Source organism: Numida meleagris, chromosome 3 (genome assembly GCF_002078875.1).
Source record: "Numida meleagris isolate 19003 breed g44 Domestic line chromosome 3, NumMel1.0, whole genome shotgun sequence".
NCBI classification, from domain to species: domain Eukaryota; kingdom Metazoa; phylum Chordata; class Aves; order Galliformes; family Numididae; genus Numida; species Numida meleagris.
This window is the reverse complement of record NC_034411.1, coordinates 6,747,548-6,765,276: the sequence shown is the minus strand read 5'-3', so window position 1 is coordinate 6,765,276 and position 17,729 is coordinate 6,747,548. Positions and strand designations below refer to the sequence as shown.

The window sequence follows — 17,729 nt, the reverse complement described above, 5'->3', positions numbered from 1 at the left end:
CCTAGCACAGGGCCAAAGATCAATGTGTGCGAAGCAGAAGGGAAAAAAAAAAGAGAGAGACATTTTCAGTACTAACAATAAGCTGTGAAGAAACTTAATCCTCAAAGGTCAGATGTACATCTGAAAGGCCCGGGCGTGCCTTTGTATCAGAATGTAACAACATTAGCCCTAATGACTTAATAGTTTTGCCCTTGACTTGTGTCAACAGGACCCTATCTTATTACATGGTAAATTAGTTGCTTCCATTCTACTCCACGCTGCTAGGCGAGGCAGAGATAGAAGCACTTGTAGCAAAATTAGAAATGTACCCCACCACCTAAACAGACTTGCTTGGTAGTACATAGTAGCTTTTTAATTTCCGCGGGTGCTTGGTGCAGAGAAAGGCTGGACAGACAGCAAGGAAGAAGCTGCTGTGTTTGGCATTCAGGAGCTAAAATCATGAGGAAGGCATCTCCTTGCTTGCTGTTGTGCAGTGCCACCAAAGGTCACCATCTGCTGCAGACACCGAGGGGTAATGAGCTAGGGTCAGGCGTAATGACGGTCGGCTCTAGGTAACAGAAGAGGCCTTCTTGTGCTCCTTCTCCTCCCTGGAAAGTGCCTCTTTTACAAACTTGTGCCACATCCATCCAGAAACAGGTTCGGAGTCTGGCACAGCACGAAGCTGCCAGGTGACCAGGGCTGCATCAACACCTGGTTACTGAGAGCCCCTTCCTGCACAGAGCAGGGATAACCAGGGCTTTCTAAAAGTGTTGCTCTGACAAGGCAAGCATCTCTTCTATTTAAATCAAGAAAATCCCTGCTTCCTGATTTATCTGTCTTAAAAACTGTCTTCTGACCGCTAGACAAAGGGTTAGTTTTCACAATAAACACACAAGAAGGGAGAGACATGCTTGTATGGTTATGTAAGTCTTCTTTAAGGAGTTTTACAGGCAAGTGAGATGCAGCTCCAGACACTAGACTTTTAAATCATTTAAAGCTGACATAAGCTGATCCAATGCACAGTTTATAATCATGTTTTTACTTTTCAGCTCTGACAATTACAGACTGTTCGTACCGGCTCTACAAGCACTCCTATTCAGCAGTATTGTCAAAGTCCATTCATCCCAGTCTCACAACAGCACAGTGACTCTTTGCTTTGACAGTCCCTGTCCATAACGTCCATCCAACTGTAACCAGCCTCAAGGGGAGGGCCAGGGGAGCCTGCAAACAATCCTCATCTGCCATCTGTGGTAGCTGCAATTTCCCATGTTTCAATGTGGTTTTCAGCCTGTCTCAGCTCGGCAGGAAGAAGTCTGGCATCCTCGAAGCGTGTTGCACTTGCAACCTTTGAAGATGTTCAAAAGGAAAGGAAGAAAAATAAATGAAAGTCCTTAGCCATTTTTGCATGAAGTTGCATGAAAAGTCTTGGGGCCTAACTTGACTGGAACTGTTTTAAGTGCTTCTCCACTGCAGCAGCAGTGCGTCATATGAAAGGCTTTGTTTGGCACCTCTCCACAGTTATAAATAAAAAACATATTTATCTTCAGTCATGCATATAATTTAAAAGTCGGACAGAAGAAACCGTTTTTTTTCCTTTTAAATCTGTAGCAAACCCAAGATAAATTCTTATAATTTATTTCTTTCAAAAGGAGGAAAAGAAAAAAAAGAAAAACAATAAAAAAACAACTCGGTTATTTGGAAATCTGGAAAACAGATTATTTCTCTGGATGGAACAAAGTGTGTGTATGTGTCACCATGACTTTAAACAGTTCCATGGTTTCCCATGGAAATACTTAATTGAAGCTAATAAGATGCGGAGTTATCAGTGGTTTGTCATGATAGATTTCATATGGTCTTTCCAAGACATTTTATCTCCTTTCAGACTTACTGACCTAAGACTGTCTGAACCACCACAGATACTAAATTTAAGCAGAACCCTACTCAGAAATAGAGAGCGGACAGGAGGTTGGGCAAAGCCCTCGTAACTATATAACTCAAGCACTCAAACTTCCAATTTGAGGTACATGTGACAACCTCCCACAGAAACATTCAACTCCAAGAGCTGTTTGCCTCTTAACGCTTGCAGCATGGGTCAGGAGTCCTTTCTTTTAGCACCATGCCATTAGGAAATAAACTACTGTCATCAGACTATAGATTCTAACCCAAATCTCCCCTAAACTCCCATGCTTCATGAGGTGATCCTACAAGCCCACCTGCCTGATGCTCCAGAAGACCAGGTCCATCTTCTACTAAACGTGTCAGTTGACCACAATGAATACATGCTAAGAATTTTTTTGACTATCTATAAACAAAAAAATAAGCATGCCCTTTATACATCCTTGTTTAGAAAAGCAAATCTCTGCTCTATTTGAGATGACTATGTAATACCCACAGATAGCAGTGCACTTTAAACCATGAGCATGTATCTGCACAGCCTTCTGGATAAGCAGTAAAGTTTTGTGTGTCATTTGGCATCTGCAAAGTGCAGGTGCTTAATAAGCAACTGCATATACCCATTTCAGATAATATCTTAAAAAATATATGGCTTGAGCCAGCGTATCTGTGTCACTATACAGGATTAAACTGTTCTGAACTTTATGGAGGAGGAGAGGTTTTTCCTAGACTCATAGCAGCACAGTTTACAATGCACTTTAGGTAGAGGCACTCGTTTCATACCTACATTTTAGGTAATTAATGGAACTGTCTTCCTAAGATTGGCCAAAATTAAACAGCTTATCATTACTGTTCTTCAGTAAGAGAAAATTGCAGATCTTTTTTGGCATGATCACCTTTTGCTTTCTGCATGTTTTCTTCTGTGGTCTTATTCCCTGCTCCTTCACTATACACCACATCTGTTTCTCTTTATTGTTAACATCCATTTCAAATATACCATCCCCACTGATAAAAGTCAAGTACATGCCTACGGGCTGTAGGGTCAGTCAGCAGCAAGCACAGTGCACTCATTAACCTGTGAGCAACTTTGGTATTTAGCTTCCACTGACCAAGGCTATATTTGGAATGGAAGAAATTGCATGCAAATATCATGATATGTGAAATGCAAGAGATGTAGTAAAAGCAATGGGATATTACTGCAATTGGAATTATTTGAAGCCAACACAGAGTGAACAGTGGGATGAAACAACTACTTTGCAACTGTCTATAGACTGGGACCTCCTGAGGATTTAATATAACCTCTTTTAGACAGAGAACAAGGTGAACAGCACCACTATGCTCATTCTCTAGCCAGCAATGAGTGAAAGATACCTCCTGAAGGCAATTCCTGTTGTGGGCATCCACCTTCTGGGACACTTCTAACTACCCATCAGGAGTAAGGGCAACTGGGCTCCTAATGCAGGTGTCTCGTGTAGTTAGCAAGCAAGGAACCCAGACTGAACTGTTTGGCATACTTCTGCTGCCAGACTGTTTCCTCATAAGACAGTCTGTAACTGTGTGTGTGTTCCTTGAAATGGAGAAGGGCATAAGATTTACAAGGTTAGCAATGTATACTGCTGTAAGCAGCACGCACACTCAGATGCTGTGGGATTCTTTACCAGTTCAAGTTTGCACACATCTCAGCATATGGATGAAGCGAGCAGAGAAGAAGCAAGCCTGATTGTAATTACATGAAGCACTTTGGCAATAAGGAAAAGTTTGTGCTTGTACACAGATGGCTTTATGTTACAATGCTATAAATGTGCCAAGTTTCATGGCTTCACCACATGATGCAGAGAAGGAGCCTGATCCGAAGTCTGTGCAAATCTAATGAAAAACTCTCACTGACTTCACTGCATTTGAAGCAGGTTTGTAAGTCCACTGGACACACTTGGCCAAAGCGAATGGACTTCTGTAGTATTTTTGGATTTGTTTTAGTCCAATGAGCCTCTTTTATCAGAAGGCTTTATGCTTTGGTGACTGTTTTCCTTTAAGGGAAAATCAATAAAGTCCACTTTGGGTTGATTAAAATGATTTTGACTGCCTAATGTAGCTTGCACCTAAGCTGTAAACTTAAACTTTGCACACTATACTTTTTGGAAACTATCTGGAGGAAGCAAATATTAGATTCTTATTCTTATGAGTCCTCCAGAGTCCTTCTGATGTTTTTGATTCAAGTCCTCTTCTCTGTGACCCTCCCACCCCTACTTACTTCATGAAGGTAAGAGATCTTTAAACTTACTCTGAAAGTTCTTAATTTAGAAAAATAAACAAAAATTCTGTCAACCCATTCCCCAGTGTCTTACCATGACTTATTTTAGAGTAATAAATCTTCACCCTGACAGCTCTCTGATGATGCATTACATTAATACATCATAATGACAATACATGTGATATATTATGGATGTATTTTCTAAAAGGGATATCACCTATACATTCCATCTTCCTAGCACAGCAGAAGATTGTTTGGGAAAAGGGGGGAGGGGGACGCAAAGGATGTTTCTTACCCAGAAGGCAAAATCTCACAAGAGAATTTGGAATTAGAGTTGATTGCCCTTGTTAAAATACCAAAGAGAGTAAGAAATAAATTGCCTTCTCCAGACCAACAGCTTCTATCAATTACATTACCTGTTTGTTCCTAAAGTACTGATGTTCTGGCTGGAATAAAAAGGGGAAATTCTGTAATACGCTTGTAACAGTTGTGGTAATACAGGAGAAACAGACTTTAGGAAATAATCACAAAGATTTCAATGGGGTTGAAAGGCTGTGATGATGTGAGGTGCAACATTTAAAAGGGTAACTAGGGAGATCTGCAAAGAGAAATGACTGCAGCCTTAGTGAATAATCTGGCAAGAGTTGTGTACGCTCCAAAGAGCCACCCATGACTGACACAAACCAAAATCTTTTCAGTGCCTGGACAAGGCGATGACAGGGCTTTTCAGTGGGAAATGAAGTTAAATTCTAACATGGATATCTGCCCTTCCACAACACCACGCTGCACACAATAACCAGATCATAGGTTAGTGTCTGCTGTGCAAGGCACTGCACAAAGACAACCCTAGCCTCCACCAATTTAACTCAGTTGCCAAGGTTTATAAGGCAAAATCAGCCACTGGCTAAGAGCCTGTTGCCTGGAAAAACTGCAGCAGTAACTTTCTCCAAAGGCTCATCTTGAACATATGAATGTGTGGGCTGAACAGTGCAAGGTTTGACAGAAGCCTTTGACAATAACTGGCTCAAACCATCATGATGCACCTGACTTGCATGCAGGTAACTCTGACAATGACTTCAGTGCCCCTGTTCTTGGCATAAAGATCTCAACGGCAGTCAGAGCCTACCCTGAGCCTACCTGTAAGCCTTCTCTTTTCAGAAATACAGTCTTTCCACCCACTGTCAGAATAGTGAAATCTCAGTATTCTATTGGGAGCATTTCCCTGAGATACCTGGAGAGCCCTGAAGTAAGACAACAGATATCTGTCTCCTGCATTTTTTCTCATTAAGCCCTTTCTTATCAGGTTATCTAGGCATAAATTTTCTTCTCCAGCACATACACAATTATGTATGTGCTGGAGATTATACACTATAAGGAGCTTTGAAAAACCCTTCAAGAAAACAAGAAGTTTTATATTGGAAATGGTCTTTTAACAGAAATAGCCTACAACATTCCCAGGACATACTCCTTTTAGAAATGGCAGGTGAGGACTGCTGGGGTGAAATCTCTAGGAGAGAGAACCATGACGTTTGCATTTCAGATCTGCGCCCTGGATTTTGGACTGGAAAAAAATGCCTGCATTAATCTTAATAGCTGTAAAATCCTTCCCGGATTGTTGGAAAATACAAGGAGGAATGAAAAAAAAAAAAAAAAAAAAAACCCAACCGGGGAACAACTGGCTTCTGGTTTTTTAGGAATTTTGATAGCGACCTGATGTTTTGGTGAGTTTTGGACTTCCTTTAACACCACACTGCTGTTGGCTACCCACATTCCACAAGTATCCAAAGTCCATTTGGACCATGAAGCTTCTTGAGGTCTAACACTGTGTGCAACTGGCAGGACTGTCTGAGAATAGATGTCTTCAGAAACCTCACTTCTTACAGACTTACCCACAAGTATGCATTGTGCCACTGAAATGGAGTCTGATGATGAATGTTCTGGCGTGGCAAATACTCATCTGTATCTCTGCACATTTCACAGTATTAGTGTGAAGAAGAGCACACGAAGCACCTTCTCCCTCTGTTTGGTTTCAATGATGCCATTCCAGAGAGGTAGATCTAATACCTCTTTTCAGAAACAACATGGAGGCCTGAGGCATTCCTTTGCTAGACAATCAGCTTAAAAAACAAACAAACAAAAACCAAGAGATTCAGTGGGAGAAAAAGATTTTGTCATTCAGATTCACTGGAAAGGGTTAAAATAAGAGTGAAAATGAAAGATAAATGTATCTGAGTATAAATTTTAGTGCACAATCTTCCCAGCTGATAAGCAGATTGGGTTTGAACCTGTCGCACTAATCTCAGTCCCAGTATAAAGCTGTGCACAAAGAGCGACCTTGGGTATTGCTGTTTTGACTTTGGTAGAAACACTTGAGGGAAGAGCCCCAAATTCCTGATGGGGACTGGCAGGTCTCAGAAATGCTGAAGATGGAAACATCAAGAGTGTAGGCAGTATGAAAGGAGTGTTGATGTTACTCTGTTAGAAACATGAAAACAAGCAACAAAGCCCAAAGCAAGGGAGTATGATAACCACATTCCCTGAATGTGAATGGAGTTTTCTGAAAGGTGCTTATTGACCTCTGAATCTTCAATCTGCAGAACAGATCTAAACTATAATGAATATAGGAAGCTGCTGTGCAACAGCCGTGGTGCCATGCTAACATGCCTATCTCCTAAGGGTTGATTGTAGGCAAAACCAAAATGGTTCTAATGGAAATCAGCTGAGACAATCAACCCCACTAAATGCACTGTCAGTTTTCTATGACCACTTGCAAGAGCCTATTTTAATTTCACTTTTGCAGAATACCGACCAGCCGTCAGTTTCTGGATACTACTGCTCTGAGCCAAGCCCCATCAAGGATAGATTTTTTTGGACATGCCATAAGTCCTCTTACAGGAACAAAAAAAAAAAAAAAAGAAAGAAAAGAAAAGAACGAAAAACCAGTGTCCTCAGCAGAACCAAGAAACACGTTTGTTAACTGACTGGCACTGGGGCCAAGTATACACTTAGCAGTTATATAAAAAAACACTCCTTACTGACATTACAGCAAGGGTAGCGTCCTACTTCTTGTCAGCAATGCAAAAATGTTATTTTGTCTTCTAGCCTGACACACTCTGCTGTCTTAGCCTACAGTGAGCTGGTGAAATAACAGTGCAAAAGCTTTTCAAAGATTCTCCATGTAAACAAAGCAGAAGTCTGTATATTTTTCTCTGACGTCTTCTGTTCTTAGAAACAACGTTTGCTCTTTCCATCAAACATAGCTCTGGATAGGACGTTGTACTCTTAGTTGATGTTAGAATCTAAAGTATTTTTCCTGCCTTCACTTGTTCCAGCCATCAAATACTCATAGAAGAGTTCTGTTTATTCTTTCACCCTATTTTGCCTGTTGTTATTGTGAATATTCAGTAAGTGCCATAATTGTATTGCCTTTCAGGCAGATAGTGACTTTTTACATTTATTCACACAGCCGGTGATAAGGTGTTTAAGGGAAACTATGAAGGAAAGTGAAACAGGACATCTTTATTAGTAAAGCTAGCTAACTCAAACGACGTTATTAGAATGTTCTTTGTTATTTTTCCTTACATATCAGCTGAGAAGCACATACAGAAAGTCCTGCTAACCATCACACAATCCGTGGATCTGTATTACCATTAAAAAAAAAACGCTCAGCTAAAGTTCACAGAAAACAAAAGTGAAATTACCCCAAAGGAATCTCTGTGTTTCAAGACAATTTTCTTGCTGAGTTTCAAATATTAAAAGTCTCCCGGTTGTTAAATAAAGAGTGATGAGAAAATGCATGCAATTTTAATTTCCACTGGGATCATGCCTGGTGTGAGACAATCGTGTTGTTAGATATTTTTCTGAAGACTAAAATACTGTTATAGTGTCTGTGAAGGATGTTATGAGGAAGAAGGTACTGAAACAAAAACAATTTTATCCCAGATTGGCTACTTGTTATGCTTTTTGCTGAAATTGCTTGAATTAGAATTCACGCAAAGCTTTATTAACCGGGACACTTAAGCTCAATTTATTTTAAGTGATGTATCCATTAGCTTATCTTTGTTGTATTTAGTGAAGGGTTGATATGTCAACCAATGAGAAGCCATGCAAGTCCTGTGGGTATTTATAAAAAATGACAAAATGTTCTCTTGTTTATCACACCACCAGTGCCAAAGCAACAACATATTTTCAAGTCAAGGCTGATGTTCACAATGCTCCTTACAAAGCCACATGTTAGGGGTATGGTTATATTTTTGCAACATCTGTGCATCTGTATCTATCCCTGTCCTCTGCAGTATGGTGCAATTTCAGGTGCTCTTAGAAGACACTTGCAGTGGGTCTGAAAAAAGGAGAATGACAGCACAGAAGCTTAAAAATATATCAGTCTTGAACATAACTAGTTCATAATCCCTACCTCATAATCAGGCACAAAGGAACACACATACTAGCTATGAACTATCACACCATATTTGTAAGGAGGAATTTGCTTGGAAGATGACTGATGCTCACTAGGAAAGAAATTAAAGGCATTTACTAAACAACTCTACTGTCAGTAAACAAGAATTGTCAACAGTGACTGTGAATGCATACTGCTGGGAAAAAGAAAAAAATACAACCACCAAAATTTAACAAAAAACACCCCATGACCTTGTTTTTTTCAGTATTTTGTTCATCTAAAATATTTCAACTTGGAGGGAGAAAATATTCCTGAAGAAAATACTTATTTACCTCAGAAACACGCCAGTTGTGTAACTGAGGATAAATATGGCAAAACTGAAAGTATAGACAGTAATGTATGCTTTAGTTCCTGCCCCTCCTTAAGCATGGTCAGCAAAACAAGGTAGAACCTGCCCCCTTCAAACTCATTTCCTTGCTCTCACTAGGGTGTTGCATCTTAACAGCTTACAGGAAGCTACAAAGCCTTTTTATCTCTTACTGATAGCATTACTCAGAAATATACTTAGTACATATATAAGGATGGGATAAGAAAAATACTAATTTTCACCTCACTCCATTTTCTGACACTTTTCACTAAGGATACTGCTCTCTAGGAAAAGCACTGTCCAGCCAAAGCCTAGGTAGGTAAAAACAGTGTTTTTCAAATCTCTTTGTATTTAATTGTCCTGATGCAGGAATTTTCCAAGGGAGATGTTTAACAGGCATTTCCCAGTCTAGGGGCAGCTGGTTTGGTTTGTGTTCTCTCCTGTAAAATTGCGAATCTGTTTATGTAATGGGTAAAGTGTAGGCAAGCAAATCACATTTGAGGATCCTGGCCTAATACTCATCTGAGTATAAAGAATGGGCAGTCATAGGAATTTTACTGTGTATTCGTTGACTAGCAGCTTCATAGCAAGGAAGAGCATCCTGGAGATGTGGAGAAAAACAAAGGGGAATAGGAAAAAAAAGGGAAAAAATTAAGCAGCAAAGTCAACATTTGCTATATGCTAACTATACTGCTGGGTCACTTTCTTGTATTTGATTTAAAAAGAAAAATAATGCACACATTTTCATGTTTATTATGTTTGGAAGTAGTATATTTAAGCAGAATAGACACACTGGGTGACAGGAGTAAGAATATAATGACGCCATTAATAAACAAGAATTTCAAGGCCAACCAAGAGATGGCAGGGGGAGAAAACCTTTCTGCTCCTGCACTATTGACAAAATGGCACCTCTTCCATTTCTTGACATTTCCAAAGACACACTAGAACAAAACAGTAAAAGACAAAACAATGCCAAACCAGGGATCTAGGCAACTGCTCCAGCAAAATCTGCTGCAAAGTCAAATCAACAGTGGCACCAAACCCAAAAGCAGCAACGTGAGCTGTAGGGAGGCATTGATCTTCTTCCTCTCTTCTGGCCTCTAATCGAGCCATCTGCGGGTGTTAGTCCACTTGGAGGCTCACACTCATCCAGGATTCTTACATTTCCATTAAAGCTTACCCAGCAACAAATAGATTTCTCCAGATGAGCCCTACGAGACCTGTGTTCATGAGGCAGAGAGTGAATAAAACAATTTCTACAGCCTACATCCCTGATAACTTCCATTTTGTTTTCTACAGGGCTGGCCTGTGGTGTGGCAACCCCGTGCTCCTTCTCTAAGGTTTCTCCAAAGTCTCATTTTTCTTCCAAGTAAGTTGTTATGATCTGGGCTACAGCTTGCAAAGAGGTCAACATCCAGCTCATTTCTCTTAAGTGGCCAACAAGAGGTTCTGCAACCTGCAGGGCCAGAAAGTCCCTCTCCACTCTGCTTCAGAAACACTGTACAATTTGACCCATTTCTGAAGCCCCCCGAAAAAGAGTATATAAAAAAAAGTAGAGTTTAACATGCTTTGGGGCAGTTATGCATGTGCAAGGAGAGCAGGGAGTAATGGAATGCTCATAATTTGAGAAAATCACTGGGAATACAACAGCTCACATTTTATCATATGACACTGCAGCTTTCAAAATTGTAAACTGTAGAATGAGAATTTACATTTAAAGATGAAAAGCAAATATAAACAAGTCTTTGATTAATTCTGCACGCTGAGGAGTGTTGCAGAGCTTGTTCTGGTGGAAACAGAAAGGAAAGAAAAGCCAGTCCATGAAACTGGGAGTGGGACTGGGGAAAAGGCAAATCCATTCCTCTCTGCTCCATGGATTGTTTGTGCAAACGGTAGGCGTATTTGAACTCAAGTCTCAAACACAGAGGATGGGAGATTAATACTCTCTGCTTCTGTCCTGCCTAATGAGATTGTAAGATCTCTCATTAATTGTTTGTCCCAGACATAGCACAGCTGAGACCAGACCTCCATTGGGGCCCCTCTACTTTATGATGCAATTAATGCACATAACCTCTTGCCATTTATAGTTCTTGAACCCTCATGCGTGCTAGGATGACAACTTTTTGTCATCAGCAGAGTCTCAGAAGTAGCAGGCCTGCTTTCACTTGGCATCTTTTACATCTACCTGTTGTGTGTTGCAACCACCATAAGCTCCTAAGTGCTACAACTGATGAAAAGCAAGAGCATCTGTCTACAGAAGGCCAGAGGAAAGCAGAAACACAAAGTAGATATCCACAGGCATTCAGTGGGCAAACTGTGCCTTATTTTACTTACCAGTGAAGGTTAGTTGGAAAGAATGGTAAAACTCGACTTCAACAGTGCCATCTCCTCAGCCCAGTGTCAGTGAAATTAATTGTTAGGACAAGGAGGGTTTTAATAAGTCTTTCTGTCCCACCTAGGCTTTTCCAAAACCATTTCTATTCCTCTACTGAAGAGATTTCTGACTACAACTACTTCATCATTAGAAAAATTGCTACACTGTGCCAGAGAGTTTTCAGTGTAAGCATTTATTTATTTAATCTGTGTACCCCTATGAGCTAACAGCCTCTTTGCATTTAATAGACAGTAGCAGGGCATGCTAAATAAAGGCAGTGTTCTGCTGAAACTGCAAGATGAAAACACAAGAGCCCTCCTAACTTCAGGGAGTTTTGTAGAGAGAAAATAGGAAGTGAAACAACTTTAAAAAATGCACACTTTTGTAATGCATTATAGCCTTCACTGCTTTTGCCAAAACTTCACTTTTAAGAAGAACCATCTGTGGATTGGGTTTCTATGTTTTTCAGCCATAAGTCAATAGAGGACTCAATTTTAAAGCACAAGACCTATAACATACAATGTGAATCATCTCTTGTCTGCATACAAGATAGGACAGATAGATAACATGCTTAGTGAAAGCTTTATCGCCAAGGAAACACATTCATAAGCATTGAATCTAGCACCTTTACATTTACAAGTCACTTTTAAAAAGTGCCAGCTGTAAATAAGTCCATACTCATAACTAGAAATATGTGGTATCTATCACCCATGCCTATTGTAGGAATTACTCATTGCCAAAGAGTGGCAGCGGGCAAAGCCCATTTGTAAAAGTTCAGAGCTTCCAGAGATTTGGAGTCTGATCTACCAAAAGTTAATTGTTTCAGAGAGATAATAATTTTTTGGTAATTATGTCCAACCAATTCATAAGTAACCCATCACAAAATACATTTTATCTAGTGCCACTTGCTATTTCCTAAAGGTCATGGAATCTCTTTTCCTCACCTCTAACGGCTCACCTTTCCTGGGTGCACTATGGGGAAGCATAATTCCAGCAGAGTGGAAATTCAGTCAGCAAATGAGGCATCGACATAAATATTCATGGAGGAAAAAAAACTTTTGAAAAAATGTTGAGAAAAGAGAGTAGGTAAATCACAGCATCCTCGAGAGACCACTAAGATATGCACTGACAATTTACAGGGATTTGCTTAAAATTTTGTCTACAGAAGTATTATCGTACATAGCGACTCATCAGATTCAGGGCATCTCCTGAGCACTGGGCACTTGACAGAGGACAGAACAGTTGCCCAGATGGCATGTGGCACCCATTTGTCACATCCTTGATTTACAGTCTGGGAATTAGTAAGGGAAATTACTCCGTACATTATTCAGGGAAATGCTTATCTCCCGGTAAATATGCAACAGTTGCTCAGTTTTTTTAAATACAAATTTGACTTCCTATCTAGGATTATCTCCCTTTTTCCTACATTGCAAATTAAGGACTTGATGTAAATGCAAGCCATGGGAGAATCACATGAATTCACAGAGACTTTCTGCATGTACAAAGTTAATTTTCTGCATAGAACATGCACTGGACATTGACCCACGATATTGTCCCAGTGGAGTTCAGCACAGCTTAATATGGCAATAACTGTCTCAAAAGAAAAAAAATACAGAAATATTTTGAAAATGCTTGATTGTGACTTGTTTTGCTTGTGCCTGTGGTCACTGATGCTTTTAATGACCTTGGGAGGAAGAGTAGGATGTTGATGCTGTGTGCCTTTAGAAAGCCAGCCCTGAAAACACATAATATATTTAGAGTATTTGGGTCCCTGCAGTTAATCCTACAAAGATACTCATTCATAGATATCTTTCTTTAATTGAGAATACTCCAAAATCAGTTCACATCTGGCTTATATCTGTTTCCACGGGGCTAAATCAATACAAATAGATGGAGCCATTTGCCAACCCAAGGCTCAAATCACCAGCAGTCATAACAAAATCCAGAGCCAACAAGGCTCCGAGATGTAGAATATCAGAATCTACCACCAAAATTTGATCAATCAGTGAGGAACAGAACACAAAGGATTATTTTAAAGACATTGACCATGAAGAAAAAGAACACCCACTTGTGGGTAATGATGCAAAGTTGAACTTTCACACCAAATCTCAGTAAATATTACTGCACTATAATTGAGTTCATCAGGTTCCACAAGTACACCCATAGTTCCTGGATGATTTCCATCGGCATTATGCAAAGGGAACTACTGCTAACCCAAAGCACATTCTTTTAAAATGTTTATTTCACACTAGTTTGCAGCTTTTCAGCTCTCAGATCCTCTCTAATGAGTGACCAGAGGCTAGAACCTACACACCTTTTATGAGCACAAAATGAGAGGCAATGTTAAGGTTTCTTCCTTTTTTCCCTTTTTATTTTTTTCCAAAGAAAGTCTTTCATTCAACCCCGATGCCATAAAAGAAGGTGATGTCATAATTTATGATATTAAACCGGTTACTAAAATGTCATTACACAAGTGATGTTTTAATTGATGATGTTAAACTGGTTAGCAGCAAAGTGTCAAGTGTCAGTTTCATGACATAAACTGCCAGTTATGATTATATAATATCAATTATTCTTTGGAAAACTGCATTAGATCCGTTATTTCTGAACCAATGTAGTTGCGGCAGGTTCATATTTTTTTAAATACTCTTCATCCAGTTCTCATTATTAGTAGTAAAATATACTTTGGATGCAGTTTAGACTTTCATAACTTTCCCTTTGAAATATAATACCTATCTTTCCCACTTGCCCTTTCAGCTGCCATCAGATCAACAGCAAGCTAAAAAGAAAGCAATGAGATAAATTTTATAGCCTTAAGTGAGTTTGCCTTGTTCTCTAATCTTACAGAAACCAAACTTCGTTGCCGAAGGTAGACAAAAATAACAAAACATAATTTTAACAGTAAGTTAAATATAGAACATTTGGATTTGCTGACAGGATGTTGGTTGCTACAAGCCCTGCCTTGACGCTCAGTCTCCTAAAGCTGTAGTGTCCAGCTGCTCTCCAAATTCCACTAAATCTTATTCAGGCACAGAACCAAAAAAGCATATTAGTATCTGAAATGCATGTAGCCAAATCTTAAAAACTTAATCCCTTTTAGGGGTAGTTACAAGGAAAAGCAACAAGTTTAGTTCTTGTATACTCTCTGGGCCCAATAGGGCTAGATTGATTCATTGTTGAAGCTGATCTTATCTAGTAAGTTTATAATATTTCCTTATGTCAGAGCTACATTTTATTACTTGCTGTCAGTGACACATCTCCAGCTAACTGTCAAAGAGATGCCCTGATAACAAATTAGATGCAACATAACAGGATGAGATTTTTACAGGCATTTCCCAGCTGCAATCGCATCTATTTTATATGAGGACAAGTATGCTCACATTAACGAAAAAGCAACATGCAGGACTACCTCTTGGTCAAGACTGTCAGTGGATTCCAAAGTAAGAGCAGGAGTTTAAATAAGAGGACTGCTCCAATTGATCAGTGCTGGTACATCCTGTGACAATGGCATAAAATTACAACAGAAGGATAAATGCAGTACACCCACGCACCTACACTGATTCAGACAAACAGCAAGGACTGCAAAGACAGTAGATTTGCATGAGCAGTCAGCAGCAGGTCCTAAACAGACCTTTCATCTCAAAGAACGCATGCAATCTCAGATGGCACTAAGGGCACAGTACTTTTCTGGAAGCAAAACACAACAAATCAAACCACATTGGGCTTTAGCAATAGAGTGATGAGCCCTTGGAGTTTATAAAGTCCATGAGAAGGGTAGCTTGTTACTGCAGACGTACTTGCTTTAGAGCAGCAAGTAGCTCTAGTATAGGCAACAAAACAGGTCACACTATAATTCTCCTGAATTACTTTGCACTCACTCCAGTGATATTTTATACTGAAAGCCAGGTGTGGAGGTGGCTAAAAGGACCACACTTCACTGTTACTTACTCTTAATAACTTGGACCAGATCTGTTGGCACATTTCAGGGAGAGATCTGGGAAGACTGATCAAAGGAGCTGTGGAAGATCCCAGGGAGAAACTGCAAAGAGGCAAGGGAGAAACATGCAAAGAAACACTCAGAAACACACATGTGATTTTCATTAGGCTTAATGGAGATGCTGGAAATTAATCCGCAGGGCAAGGCTTTGCAAACTTACCTCATGATTTCATCCATGCAAAAAGAATCTGTTGTCTTCTTTTGTGTCTCTTGTTCTCTATGTGGTTTTGCAGCACATATATATTTTTGTGGATTTTGGTATTATCCCACTTTCCCCATCTTCCTAAAAATCTTAGTGATGACTACGGAGCTGAGCTGTCCAAACAGAACAAAACAAAACAAAAGGAAAAAGAAAGAAAGGAAGAAAAAAGGAAAGAGAGAGACTTAGTATTGATTACCTACACGTACCAGGTATTTCATTACCCACATCTCTCTGGATAGCATTCCACCTGGCAGACTGGGGCCTACAGAAATTCCATGAGATAGCAGATCTTTAATACAGATGACCAAACAGTGCCAGAACTGTGTTAACCTGCGATCATATCTTCTCTATTCTCATTGGAATCATTAAGTATTCTCTTTTTGGCTACAATTTTTTTTGAAAACACACTTTCAAGCCAGAGAGAGCTTGCATCAGGCATACAAGCAATGCTTCACATCAGTCTAATTTACACAACAAGTTAGATAAAATCTAAGCTTGAAATGTGCACGCTTGTCGACATGACAGAATGTTGAAATCCTGTGAGATAGATGGTGCTTATGAGAGAGATGAGGACAAAAATTCTTTCAAATCCTCTACAGGTTGAAGCTGCCTATCCACATAGTGGCTCCATTGTGGAAACACACCTGTAATGCACAGCAATGCTGATCAAACCGCAACACGGCCCCAGCTTATAAAAGCAGTTTTCCTTCTGACATTTCATAGTAGCAGAAAGAAGGAATTCAGACACTGGTGTTTTTTTTTAAAGTTATATTATAATTTAAAATTGGCTGTTAATTAATGTCAGATCACAGTGGAATTCCTATGGAATTGTTTAGCGGATTCTCTGTAATTACCAGTGATAATTATAAATCTCACTGGAATGAATAACACAGGAATTCCAATAAATGACGATGACCTTGGAAGACTTCTTTGACTAATAAAATCTCCATGTGTCCTGTGTGCATCTGAAGGAATTTTAGAACAGTAGTCTTCACCTGGAGCAGAAAGTATTTTCCATGATGCAAGATTCCCCTTTGTGCATTATGCAAAATAAAAAGAAAGAAATAACAATTTTTGGCATTCTCTACTGATATGCCTGCAAAAAGCCATGAAACTCTCCTCAGCTGAGAGAGACCCTCCATGCAGCCACACAGCAGAGGCCTGCCACTGCTCAGGTTGTCACAGTCTGAGCTGCGCTTACCTATTTGATTGAGGCTGAGGTGACTGGAGCTGTACACGTTCACTGTTAATTAAGTGTACCCATGGCAGTTTGTCCCACATACTGATGCATACATCTGTACCTCCCTGCACACCCGTGGGTGGAGAACTTCAGCCAAAAAAGCTTTATGCTAGTACCCCACAGATCCAAAGCCGAAGCAATATGTAAGTTGTTACGAATCTATTATCTTTTTTCCTTCCTTCAGATTATCTTTGAGTTGGCTGAAATGAAACAGTAGTCAGGAAAAACTTTGCTAAGCAAAGTGCCTGCCATGAGGAAGCAGGCCTGTAAGAAAAGTTCTTTCTTCATGGCACACGAGTAATTTGTATGTTTAGCCCCTGCCCCCCCACTTCTAACACTGACATCGTTTTCCTCTGCTCCTTGCATTTTTCCCCAGTCCTCCCACAGTCTTGTTTCTCCTTGCCTTGCTCTCTGCAGCCCTGCACTCCTCCCCTTGTCCTGTGCACAGCTGTGGGAATCTGTAAACCTGCCAATTTGCACTTCGTAAAAACTTGTTGCAAATCTGATGGGTTTCCTCTTGCGAGCCACGAAACCCGGTCTTACAGTATAATTGATACTAACAAACTGACAGAGGAACTATGGTCCTTACCTAAAATAAAAGACATTCACAGCGAATTAAAGGTCGTGTAAGAAAGAACTGTGCAGAGGAACAGTGGGAAATAAGAACAAATGTAATCCAGGCTACAGTAGAGTTAAACCAGAGATGAATTTGGCTAAATAAAACATAAGAAACCTATTTCCTGTACTAATTACACCCCTTGTTAGAGAAGTGTAATGTTGGCATCAGCCTTCATTCTAAATTGCACCGCAAAACCCCAACACTTAACAGTGTTTTAGCATACACATTAGGCAGGCATTTCAAAATTCCTATTTTGCCTAGCTGTTTGTTTATTTGCTGGTGAATTTTCATGGCAGGCTTTTTCAAGAGGAGAGATGCTCCTTGAGCAGCAGAACTTCCAAGGAAACTCATGTCTGGGCTTCAAGAAGAAGTAATCACACCATCAAATTTACCTGCCCATTTGTTTTTCAT

The 17,729-nt window shown here is 39.8% G+C and overlaps 1 long non-coding RNA gene across 4 annotated transcripts in view; it reads right to left on the bottom strand.

The window, feature by feature from the left end:
* Positions 1-17,729, bottom strand: part of LOC110395582 — a 151,348-nt gene that overhangs the window by 66,079 nt on the left and 67,540 nt on the right. For all 4 annotated transcript variants that reach the window (XR_002436493.1, XR_002436492.1, XR_002436494.1 and 1 more), the window contains exons 3-5: positions 15,418-15,572; positions 15,209-15,299; positions 14,670-14,756 (exon numbers count right to left, since the gene is read on the bottom strand). This is a non-coding gene — a long non-coding RNA (uncharacterized LOC110395582). The remainder of the gene's footprint in view (positions 1-14,669; positions 14,757-15,208; positions 15,300-15,417; positions 15,573-17,729) is intronic.